This window comes from Somniosus microcephalus, chromosome 5 (genome assembly GCF_052327205.1).
Source record: "Somniosus microcephalus isolate GS21.2 chromosome 5, FLI_Smic_1.0, whole genome shotgun sequence".
Taxonomy (NCBI): Eukaryota; Metazoa; Chordata; class Chondrichthyes; order Squaliformes; family Somniosidae; genus Somniosus; species Somniosus microcephalus.
The window spans coordinates 244,330,802-244,343,249 of NC_140991.1; the positions used below are offsets into that span (position 1 = coordinate 244,330,802).

The 12,448-nt window shown below is 44.0% G+C and overlaps 1 protein-coding gene across 9 annotated transcripts in view; it reads right to left on the minus strand.

Moving 5' to 3' along the window:
* The window catches only part of tmem108 (transmembrane protein 108), a 423,054-nt gene that overhangs the window by 289,245 nt on the left and 121,361 nt on the right, over nt 1–12,448 (minus strand). The gene's annotated exons all lie outside the window — the stretch shown is intronic.

Genomic DNA, 12,448 nt, shown 5'->3' on the forward strand with positions numbered 1-12,448 from the left:
AGCAGCAAGGGAAGCAGCCTGGCCAGTGGTCTGCAGAAACCCGAGCAGGCCAGCACAGTAATGAGGAGGCCCGGCATGAGGCTGTGGGCTGCTCACTTCCTGTTGACCGTGCTCCACACCTGCACTTACCAGGCCCGATGAAATAACTATATAAATTTTTCATTGGTATGGTTTGTAGTTATTCTGGTGACTGCCTGCACCTCTAGATGCCTTTCCATAGCTGCTCTGCTGACAGGTATCCTGTTCTGGAGCATATCTGTAGCTGTTGTAGTTATACCCTGAGTAATCATAACCTCCATATCCATTGTAGCCATGGATTGCTATAGCCATTGCTGTAACTACTATAACTTTGATTCCAGTAACTGTTGTATCCTTGGTTCCAGTTCTGATTTTTAAAAAGAAAAATCATTTTTGGCAATTAACAATACGTGCAAGTTCCAAAAAACATTCAGCACTCAAAAGGGTTATATTTCCATCTCAACAGTTCAGTGATGTGTGCCAGTGGCAAAACACTTGTTTTGGGTATTTTTTTATTGCAGTTGACTGCTGTTGCGACTAGTTTACTTTGAATATTGGGGGTGAGGGCGTATCTCTAGGTGCCAGGGTGGAGTTGGAATATATTTTTAGGTTAGCTTTTTTAAAAAACAATAAATTATACTGATCACTAGACAGCGAGTGTCTTGGAAAACTTTTTCTTTGTTTCATGTTGCCCATCTGCGGCAGTTATGAGAGATGAATGTTTTAATCTCCATTCGTTCTGGTCTATATGCAGAGTTATTATGGTATGTCTTGGGTTGACTTTACGGCAGGACTGTATTGGTGAGAGAATTTACACCGAGACTAACCAAAAATCAATGCACAACTTTTTTATTCTTTGTTTTTCAAAAAATTATAATTCAAAAATATTTTCTAGCTAGGCCGTTAATTGTTTATACTGAACCTCTATTTGTTAACTGTTTTTACATAGTCTGTTCATTAAATGACCAGACCATTCATTTGTGAATGTTTGCACCAGCGCCATTATTATTAAATTTTTAACAGCTCACATACAACCATTTTATACCAGGACCATTATTCACGCAAACTTTTTTTTTTTTTTTTTTTTTTTTTTTTTAAGTTTCACGTTTCAATTCACGCGGTGTAATGCAGGTGAGCTGTGGATGTGTAACTCAAGAAGACGGAAATGAATTGGAAATGTTGATGTGAATGAGTGTCTGATTAAAGCTGAACAATACCAAGGCGGGAGGGAGGACACAGTTCCACAAGCAGTTTTGCTCCTATGGAAAGTGGTTTTGGGAGCATTTCAAAAGAAAAAGTGGTGGTATAACCTCAGAGATAATTGAGGATACTAAAGGCGTGAGGCATGACTCTCGTACGGGTTCATGTTTGCACAGAGTGCATGTTAACTCCAGCTTTAGTTTCTCACCACCTCCCAACAAATGTTGGAAACAAAGTTATTGCTAATGTCTGGTGTAATAACAGAACAAGTCATTTGGTTCATGAAGTGTTTTCCTTCTACCAGCAATATCCAGTCTGTTTGTTTTTGGGATGAGATCTGCTCCTAAGGTTGAGATGGATGAATAAGGAACAGCCAGCTCGAATTTGTTAAAGGCAAATAATGTCTGACTAACCTGATTGAGGTAGAATGAGATGTATGAGACTGTGCCCAGAATGTATATTGAAGTGAGGTTCCTTCTCTCCAAACCTTGACAGAGAATCATAGAAATTTACAGCACAGAAGGAGGCCATTTGGCCCATCATGTCTGCGCCAGTTGGAAAAGAGCTATCCAACCTAATCCCACTTTCCAGCTCTTGGTCCGTAGCCTTGCAAGTTACGGCACTTCAAGTGCATATCCAAGTACTTTTTAAATGTGATGAGGGTCTCTGCCTCTACCACCCTTTCAGGCAGTACGTTCCAGACCTCCACCACCCTCTGGGTGAAAAGATTTCTCCTCAACTCCCCTCTAATCTTTCAACCAATTACTTTAAATCCAAGCTCCCTGGTTATTGACCTTTCTGCTAAGGGAAATAGGCGCTTCCTATCCATTCTATCTAGGTTCCTCATAATTTTATACACCTCAATTAGTTCTCCCCTCAGCTTCATCTGTTCCAAAGAAAACAACCCCAGCCGTTCCAATCTTTCCTCATAGCTAAAATTCTCCAGTCCTGGCAACGTCCTCGTAAATCTCCAGAACTGCACGCAGTATTCTAGCTGCGGCCTAACTAGTATTTATACAGTTCAAGCATAAACTCCCTGCTCTTATATTCTATGCTTCGGCTAATAAAGGCAAGTATCCCGTATGCCTTCTTAACCACCCTATCTACCTGTCCTGCTACCTTCAGGGTTCTGTGGACATGCACTCCAAGGTCCCTCTGCTCCTCTGCACTTCAGTGTCCTACCATTTATTGTGTATTCCCTTGCCTTGTTGGCCCTCCCCAAATCCCTCACACTTCTACGGATTGAATTCTATTTGCCACTGTTCTGCCCACCTGACCAGTCCACTGATATCTTCCTGCAGTCTACAGTCTTTCTCTTCATTAGTCAACCACACAGCCAATTTTTGTATAATCTCCAAACTTCTTAATCATACTTCCTACATTCAAGTCCAAATCATTGATATGTACCACAAAAAGCAAAGGACCCAGTACTGAGTCCTGCGAACCCCACTGCAAACAGCCTTCCAGTCACAAACACCCTTCGACCATTACCCTTTGTTTCCTGCCTCTGAGCCAATTTCGGATCCAACTTGCCACTTTGCCTTGGATCCCATGGGCTTTTACTTTCGTGACCAGTCTGCCATGTGGGACCTTATCAAAAGCCTTGCTAAAATCCATATAGACTACATCAAATCCACTACCCTCATTGACCCTCCTTGTTACCTCCTCAAAAAATTAAATCAAGTTAGTCAGACACGACCTTCCCTTAACAAATCCATGCTGACTGTTCCAGATTAATCCGTGTCTTTCTAACATGGGCTTTTAACTTCGTGACCAGTCTGCCATGTGGAATCTTATCAAAAGCCTTGCTAAAGTCCATATACACTACATCAAATGCACTACCCTCATCTACCCTCCTTGTTACCACCTCAAAAAAATTCAATCAAATTTATCAGACAAGACCTCCCTTAATTATTCGGTCTATCCCTTTCTCCCTTTTTAAACAACGGTACCAAATTAGCAGTCCTCCGGCACCACGCCTGCAGCTGGAGAAGATTGGAAAATGATGGTCAGAGCCTCTGCTATTTCTTCTCTCAAGTCTGGGATGCATTTCATCTGGGCCTAGGAATTTATCCACTTTGAAAGATGCTGAACCCCTTAATACTTCCTCTTTCACTATGCTCATTTCATGCATCCCGCTGGAAGCGGCTCCGGAACCCGCCCACCACGCAACCCGACTCCAACCCACCTCGGTAATTAAAATCGAAGCCAAAGAGCCTGCAAAGGGATATAGATAGGTTAAGTGAGTGGGCAAAAATTTGGCAGATGGAATATAATGTGGGAAAATGTGGTAGGAAAAATAGAAAAGCAAATTATTAGTTAAATTGAGAGAGATTACAGAATGCTGCAGTACAGCGGGATCTAGGTGTCATAGAAACATAGAAGGTAGGAGCAGGAGTAGGCCATTCGGCCCCTCGAGCCTACTCCGCCATTCAATGAGATCATGGCTGATCAAACATGAAACACAAAAAGTTAGCATGCAGGTACAGCAAGTAATTAGGAAGGCAAATGGAATGTTGGCCTTTATTGCAAGGGGGATGGAGGATAAAAGTAGGGAAGTCTTGCTACAACTGAGACCACACCTAGAGTACTGTGTACAGTTTTGGTCTCCTTAATTAAGGAGGAATATACTTGCATTGGAGGAAGTTCACAGAAGGTTCATTAGGTTGATTCCTGAGATGAAGCGGTTGTCTTATGAGGAAAGAATCATAGAATCATAGAAAGTTACAGCATGGAAGGAGGCCATTTTGGCCCATCGTGTCCGCGCCGGCCAACAAAGAGCTAACCAGCCTAATCCCACTTCCCAGCTCTTGGTCCGTAGCCCTGCAGGTTAGAGCGTCCCAAGTGCACATCCAAGTACTTTTTAAATGTGGTTAGGGTTCCTGCCTCTACCACCCTTTCAGGCAGTGAGTTCAAGACCCCCACAACCCTCGGGGTGAAGAAATTTCCCCTCAAATCCCCTCTAAACCTTCCACCAATTACTTTAAATCTGTGCCCCCTGGTTTTTGACCCCTCTGCTAAGAGAAATAGGTCCTTTCCTTCCACTTTATCTAGGCCCCTCATAATCTTATACACCTCAATAAGGTCTACCCTCAGCCTCCTCTGTTCCAAGGAAAACAGACCCAGCCTATCCAGTCTTTTCTCATAGCCAAGATTCTCTACTCCCGGCAACATCCTTGTAAATCTCCTCTGTACCCTCTCTAGTGCAAGCCCATCTTTCCTGTAATGTGGTGACCAGAACTGCATGCAGTACTCTAGCTGAGGCCTAACTAGTGTTTTATACAGTTGAAGCATAACCCCCCCTGCTCTTGTATTCTATGCCACGGCTAATAAAGGCAATCATTCCGTATGCCTTCTTATCCACCTTATCTACCTGGCCTGCTACCTTCAGGGGTCTGTGGACATGCACTCCAAGGTCCCTTTGTTCCTCTACACTACTCAGTGTCCTACCATTTAATGTGTATTCCCTTTCCTTGTTAGCCCTCCCCAAATGCATTACCTCACACTTCTCCGGATTGAATTCCATTTGTCACTGTTCTGCCCTCCTGACCAATTTATTGATATCTTCCTGCAGTCTACAGCTTCCTTCTTCAGTATCAACCACACAGCCAATTTTAGTATCATCTGCAAACTTCTTAATCATATCCCCTATTTTCAAGTCTAGATCATTGATATATACCACAAAAAGCAAGGTACCTAGTACTGAGCCCTGCAGTACCCTACTGGAAACAGCCTTCCAGTCACAAAAACACCCATCAACCATTACCCTCTGCTTCCTGCCTCCGAGCCAGTTTTGAATCCAACTTGACACTTTGGCCTGGATCCCATGGGCTTTTAACTTCCTGACCAGTCTGCCATGTGGAACCTTATCAAAAGCCTTGCTAAAGTCTATATACATTACATCAAACGCACTACCCTCATCTACCTTCCTTGTTACCTCCTCAAAAAATTCAATCAAGTTTGTCAGACATGACCTTCCCTTAGCAAATCTGTGCTGACTATCCTCGATTAATCCGTGTCTTTCTAAATGAAGAATAATCCTGTCCTTCAGAATTCTTTCCAATAATTTTCCCACTACCGAGGTTAGGCTGACTGGCCTGTAATTACTCAGTCTATCCTTTTTTCCGTTTTTAAACAAGGGTACCACATTAGCAGTCCTCCGGCACCACACCTGAAGCCAGAGAGGATTGGAAAATGATGGTCAGGGCCTCTGTTATTTCCTCTTTTGCTTCGCTTAACAGCCTAGGATACATTTCATCCGGGCCTCGGGATTTATCCACTTTTAAAGCTGCTGAACCCCTTAATACTTCCTCTCTCACTATGTTTATTTCATCTAATATTTCACACTCCTCCCTGATAGCAATGTCTGCTTCGTCCCTCATTTGTGAAAACAGCGCAAAGTATTCATTAAGAACCCTACCGATGTCTCCCGCCTCCACACGCAGATTACCCTTTCTTTAGTTATCCTCTTACTCTTACTATATTTATAAAACATCTTTGTGTTTTCCTTGATTTTACTTGCCAAGAATTTTTCATGCTCTCTCTTTGCTTTCCTAATATCCTCCATCTGCCATTTCCTTGCCCATTCACTTTACCTGTCTATATCCCATTGCTGCCTTTTTGTGTCCTGCTCACAGCTTACTTTCCCACGTCAGCAAACTTGTATATATTACACTTGGACCCCTCATCTAAGTCATTGATATAGATTGTAAATAGCTGAAGTCGAAGCACTGATCCTTACGGCACTCCACTAGTTACATCCTGCCATCCCGAAAAATGACCCGCTTATTCCTACTCTCTGCTTTCTGTCCGTTAACCAATCCTCAATCCATGCTAATATATTACCCCCACCCCCGTGAGCCCTTATTTTGCAGAACCACCTTTTATGTGGCACCTTATCGAATGCCTTTTGGAAATCCAAATATACTACATCCACTGGTTCCCCTTTGTCTACCCTGCTAGTTACATCTTCAGAAAACTCTAATAAATTTGTCAAACATGATTTCCCTTTCATAAAACCATGTTCATATTCTAATTGCGCTGTTACCACTTCTTTAATAATGGATTCCAGCATTTTCCTGACAACTGATGTCAAGCTAACTGGCCTGTAGTTCCCAGTTTTCTCTTTCCCTCCTTTCTTGAATAGCGAGGTAACATTTGCTACCTTCCAATCCACTGGGATCATTCTAGAATCTAGGGAATTTTGGAAGATCACAACCAATGCATCCACTATCTCTGTAGCCACCTATTTTAGAACGCCAAGATGTAGGCCATCAGGTCCAGGGGATTTGTCGGCTTTTAGTCCTATTAGTTTCTCAAGTACTTTTTCTCTACTGATATTAATTACTTTAAGTTCCTAACTCTCATGAGCCCCTTGGTTCTCCACAATTTTTGGTATGCTTTAGTGTCTTCTACTGTGAAGGCAGATATATAAAAAAATTTGTTTAAAGTCTCTGCCATTTACTTGTTCCGCAATATAATTTCTCCTGTCTCAGCCTCTAAGGGAATAACACTTACTTTTGTTACTCTCTTCCTTTTTACATACTTGTAGAAGCTCTTAGTCTGTTTTTAATATTTCTTGCTAATTTACTCATTTTTTTTCTTCTTTTTTATAAATTTTTCGTTCATCCTTTGCTGGTTTCTGAAGCTCTCCCAATCCTCAGTCTTACTGCTATTCTTTGCAACATTATAAGTCTCTTCTTATAATCTAAACCGAACTTCTTTAGTTAGCCATGGATGGATCACTTTTCCCATGGATTTTTTTATTTCTCAATGGAATGTATAACTGTTGAGAATTTTGGAATATTTCTTTAAAGGACTTAAAGGGGCAGCACGGTGGCATAGTGGTTAGCACTGTTGCCTCACAGCGCCAGGGACCCGGGTTCAAATCCGGCCTCGGGTGACTGTCTGTGTGGAGTTTGCACATTCTCCCCGTGTTTGCGTGGGTTTTCTCCGGGTGCTCCGGTTTCCTCCCACAGTCCAAAGATGTGCGGGTTAGGTTGATTGGCTATGATAAATTGACCCTTAGTGTTAGGGGGATTAAATACGTGGGGTTACGGGGATAGGGTGGGATATGTGTTGATGTAGGGGTTACGGGGATCGGGTGGGATATGTGTCGGTGCAGGCTCGATGGGCCGAAATGGCCTCTATCTGCACTGTGATTTCTGTGATTCTGTGATTCTGTGATTCTATATTATGATCACTCTTCCCTAGAGGATCCTTTACTATGAGATTTCTCATTGGACAAAACAAGATCTAAAATAGCCTGTTCCCTGGTTGGTTCAATGACATATTGTTCTAGGAAACTCAAATGCATTCCATGAACCTGACCTCCAGACTACCATTGCCAATTTGATTTACCCAGTCTATATGAAGAATAAATTCCCCCACTTCTTATGACTGGGACTGAACTGACTGCTGGTAGCATGCTTTGAACTAGTGGCTCCTGATGACTTGCTGTGGGCTAGGTACTGGAGATGATGGATGACTAGCCATGATTTGCTTGGTGGTGGATGCGTGGCTTTTGGTAGCCGATTGCAGATGGGTGGTTTCTTTTGCTAGCTTCTGGTGGCTTGGTGCTGGTAATGCCAGTTTTGTTTATGCTGGGTGGCTGGAATGTTTAAATCAGCGCACTAACAAAGGGGCTAGAAGGGCAGTTCCTTATTTTTTCTGAAGGGGGTCCAACGCCGCCTTCCACCCGCCGGCCTCATTTCTGCTACAATATGTGACCCCTGTGACAGGTTGCCACTTAAGATGCACTCCTCAGCGTGGGTGACCACCATTACAATGAAAATAAAGAGATCTCCTCCTGCAGGGTCAGCAGTGGAAGTCCCAGGTGGGCATGTCCCAGCACTTACACTGAAATTTCCTTCCTCCCCCCACCCCATGGATTTTAAGTTCATTTAAGTTTACATAGGAAAAAGTGTACTCCAAAGCACTTGGAAATGTATCAAAATGTTAAATATTCAAATTTTCTGGAGGCATGCCCCCAGGCGCTGGTAGAAAAGATTTTGCATGCATGTTGTACAATCTACCCACCTCTAAAATCATCACTCTCAAGATAAGAAAGAAAGAACTTGCATTTATATAGTGCCTTGGATGTTCCAAGCTGCTTCACTCGCCAACTACTATGTATTATTACATAAGCAAATGCAGTAACCAATTTGTTCACAGCAAGGTCCTGCAAACACCAATGAGATAAATGATCAGTTAATTTGCTTTTGGAGGTGTTGGTTGAGGGATAAATATTGGCCAGGACACTGGGAGAAATACTCTTCACATAGTGCCATGAGATTTTTTATATCTGCCTGTAAAAAAGTTAAACATGATCTCAGGTTCATATCTTATCTGATAAATCTCAACAGCACTGCCTTGCACTGAAGTACCAATATAGGTTTTGGGTTCAAATCCTGGAGTGGGGTTTGAGTCCACACCTCTGATACAGAGGCAAAAGTGCTGCCAATTGAGCCAAGCTATTCCTATTGATAAAACAATGATTAGTGTATTTATGCTCTGCTTGTTCATTGGATCTTCTTTCAGATAAAGGCCGGAATTTTCTGGGTCCATGCGGGCTCGATTGGAGACAGGTCGGGTGGGAAATTTGCAATATCTTGGAGCAGGTTGGAAACCCACCGTCATCCCTCGGGCGCATTTGCCAGCATGGCAGCAAACCGAATGGCAGAGGGGGGCGAGCTAATTTAAATCATTATCAGGTACTGTCAGACCCTCAAGAGTCTTTTTAAACCTACCTTTCAAATTTCCCTGAGTGACCATGGAATCATGCAGCTCGGGATCCACATCCGTCAATCTGAGACAGAAGTTGAGTGGCCACTGCTCCAGCTGATTAGTGCACAGCATGGTAAGTACAATAGAAACTCCCACCTCACAGGTAATCACTTTCCTCAGGCAGAAGCTGTTGCTGACTGCATTGCCAGCACAGATTTAGCTTTCTAGAGGCTGAAAGTGTTTCCAGCAAAGTCACCATCCAGTGTCACCTCATTATTAGAAACTACCACATCATTGACACATTGCTTCTGTCATCTCTACTTGACCTGCTATCTATTTCATCAGCATGGGTGCCGTCTATACTGCCTCACCTTGGTGCTCAGAATCGGAGCACGATGAGCCCCAACACCAGCAGCACCAACAACCTTCTCCCGAACCACCTGATGCTGCACAGGACAGAGGGCATCAGTGCAGGGCTGCACCGCACCAGAGGCGGTACCCCCAACACAGGGTATACAGGTAGAGGGTGAGCTTCCTCAACATGACTGAGCAGCAGTGCCAAAGGAGGCTCAGGCTATCGCATCAGATCGTCGCAGACATTTGCAGATTGCTGGAGCAAGACCTGCAGCCCAGAGGAGCAGGTGGCCATGTCTTACCAGTGGCTGTCAAAGTCACCAGCGCCCTCAACTTCTTCGCCTCAGGCTCCTTCCAGGGATCTGCAGCAGACATTTGCTGCATCTCGCAGTCGGACGCCCACAGATGTATCACACAGGTCACTGATGCCCTGTTTGACAAGTCAGCCAATTATATCAACTTGGCCACTGATGAAGCTAGTGTTAATGAGCAGGTGCTCGGCTTTGCCGCTCTGGCTGGTTTCCACAGGTGCAGGGCATCATCGACTGCATATGTGGCAATTGGGGCCTCACACATCACCCAGGGGTCTTCGTCAATGGCAAGGGCTTCCACTCCCTCAATGTGCAGCTGGTCTGCAACCATAGGAAGATCATCATGCATGTGTGCGCCAAATTCCCTGCAGCTGCCATGTTTCTTTCATCCTGCGCCAGTCCACCCTCCCTCAGCTCTTCGCTCCTCCAAACAGACTTTCTGGCTGGCTGCTTGGAAACAAGGGCTATCCACTGAAGACATGGCTCATAACACCCTTGAGGAGGCCAAGTACTGAGGCCCAGGAGAGATATAATAAAAGCCACATTTCCACCAGATGTGTCACAGAGCAGACAATAGGCATGCTGAAAATGCACTTCAGATGCCATGACAGATCTGGAGGAGCCCTTCAGTACGCACCGGCCAGGGTCTCCAGAATCGTGGTGGTCTGCTGCGCCCTGCACAGCATGAGGATTAGTGCTGCATGAGGAGCAAGGCACTGAGTGCACAGACTCTTCAGAGGAGGAGGAGTATCAACAACTGGAAGACGAGGAGGAGGAGGAACCTGCGGTCCAGATCCCACCAGCACCAGAGTACATTGCTGCCCAGGAAGCCAGGGATGGGCTCATCATGACCAGATTTACCTAACTTTATGCAGTAGACCCATATGGCTGCCACATGCTGTGCCAGGTTGGCACCACCCCACAGCAACAACACAAGCATATGAAGGGGGTCATCAGAGAACCTGTGTTCAGTCCTCTGTCTCTGTGCAGTCATCTCTGGAAATGTTTGCAGCAGTCCAATGGCGCAGTGTGCTGCCTGCACCCTCCGAGATGAAACTTCAAATGCAATGTGTCCACGGCTCCTTTAAATATCTCGGCTGAAAACGCATCGTCAATGATGTCATCAGACCCGCACCATTTAATAGGGCCAGGTAACATGCAGGGCGGGCTTAATCGGCCCCATTAACACAAAATTGATTTTAAGGACCGGGATGGAATCAACAATGGGGTCGCGACCCGCCACGGCCACCGCCCACACCCGACCCTCCCAGGTAAACAAAATGCTGGCCAAATTGAGAGCCTTGCTTAACTAATTCATGACATTTCAGCTATTGAAGTGCTGCTGTTGTAAACTATACTCATCAAGGTGGCAGGAGAGAGTTAGAGGACAGAAAAGCATGCTGATGGTGAGATATTGATAATATGAAAGGATTATAAATGGCAAGTAATCATCAGGGGATGATGATGTTTCTTAATCACGTCGAGAATTTGTACAGAAGTGTGCTGTGATTATTCGGGTCTTAGCAGTAAGCGATGTAGATGATGGATAGGATGCAGGGTTTGAAACTTAGCTCAGGTTAAACCGATTGTGATTCCTTTGATTCAACCTGAAGAACCAGCTTGGGGTGGGGATGGATCAGGGGAAAGGATACACAGTTAAAATTCATGAAGTTGATGACAAATTGTCTAGGGGGTAGAATATCCACTGGCGTTCCCCAATCTCTCAGAACTTCAATGGAAGAATCGTGGAAACCTGGAGAAATGGCATGAACAACTGTATGCACCATTTCTCCAGACTTTCTGCTGATCTTCCACCAAAGTTATGGCATGTGTTTGGAAAAACCCTCCACAAAATTTCAGAATTGGCTCAGCAATGGAAAATGGATGGTGGTGATAAATGCTCTTTATGGAGAATTGTACTGGGATATCTGCTGTTCAAAATGTTTGTGAATGATATGGAACAGAGTCTCTCCTGTAGTAGTATTAAATTTGCTGATGATGTATAGCAGGTGATAAGTAAGGAGGAGATTATCTTCAGAGAGACTTGGAATTATTATGTAGATGAACTAAGATATGGATTTAATGTGGACAGTGTAGGAAATTAATATAGGAACAGTTAGCAGTAAAAGCCTTGGCTTTTATCAAGTAGTTCCAAAGTTGTTCTTTTAATTCTAATCCTTATTATGTTGACCCGACAAAAGGAAAACATTTACGTGTCCGGCTGGTCATAGGTTTACACCAGACCCTGCTCAGATATTAGTGGTGCTGGGCTCATGGTTGAAGGCCTACTTCTGGCTGCTAATATAAATGGATGCCAGTCCATGTGTTAAGGCAGTGGGAGGTGCCATTAAGTCTCTGCAGTACTAGCACTCTTTACTCTCCCCACAGGGAAAATCCCATAAATCCCAGAGCAATGCCAAGGGGTTGCAGATCCAGTATCACAGTTGGCAAATCTATCTTCATTGCTCTGCACCGGAGAGCAGAGCATTCTGCAGCAAAGCAGAGGTAAATCTGCTCCCTGCACTTACAGCTGCAGGACACGAGAGCTGCAGCTTTCCTGTATCTCTGAATTACCGTATCCAACAATCTGCTGCGAGTTGTCTTCTATTTAATGGAATCAATTCACAGGCCTCTGTTATGATAAGAACAACTCTTAGATCTAGTATTGTGCAATGAGAAAGGGTTAATTAATAACCTTGTAGTAAGGGGTCTTTAGGGAAAGAGTGACCATAAAATGATAGAATTTTATATTGAGTTTGAAAATGATTTAGTTAAATCCGAAACTAGAGTCTTAAATCTAAACAAAGCGAACTATGTAGATAGGAGGGGCGAGTTGGCTA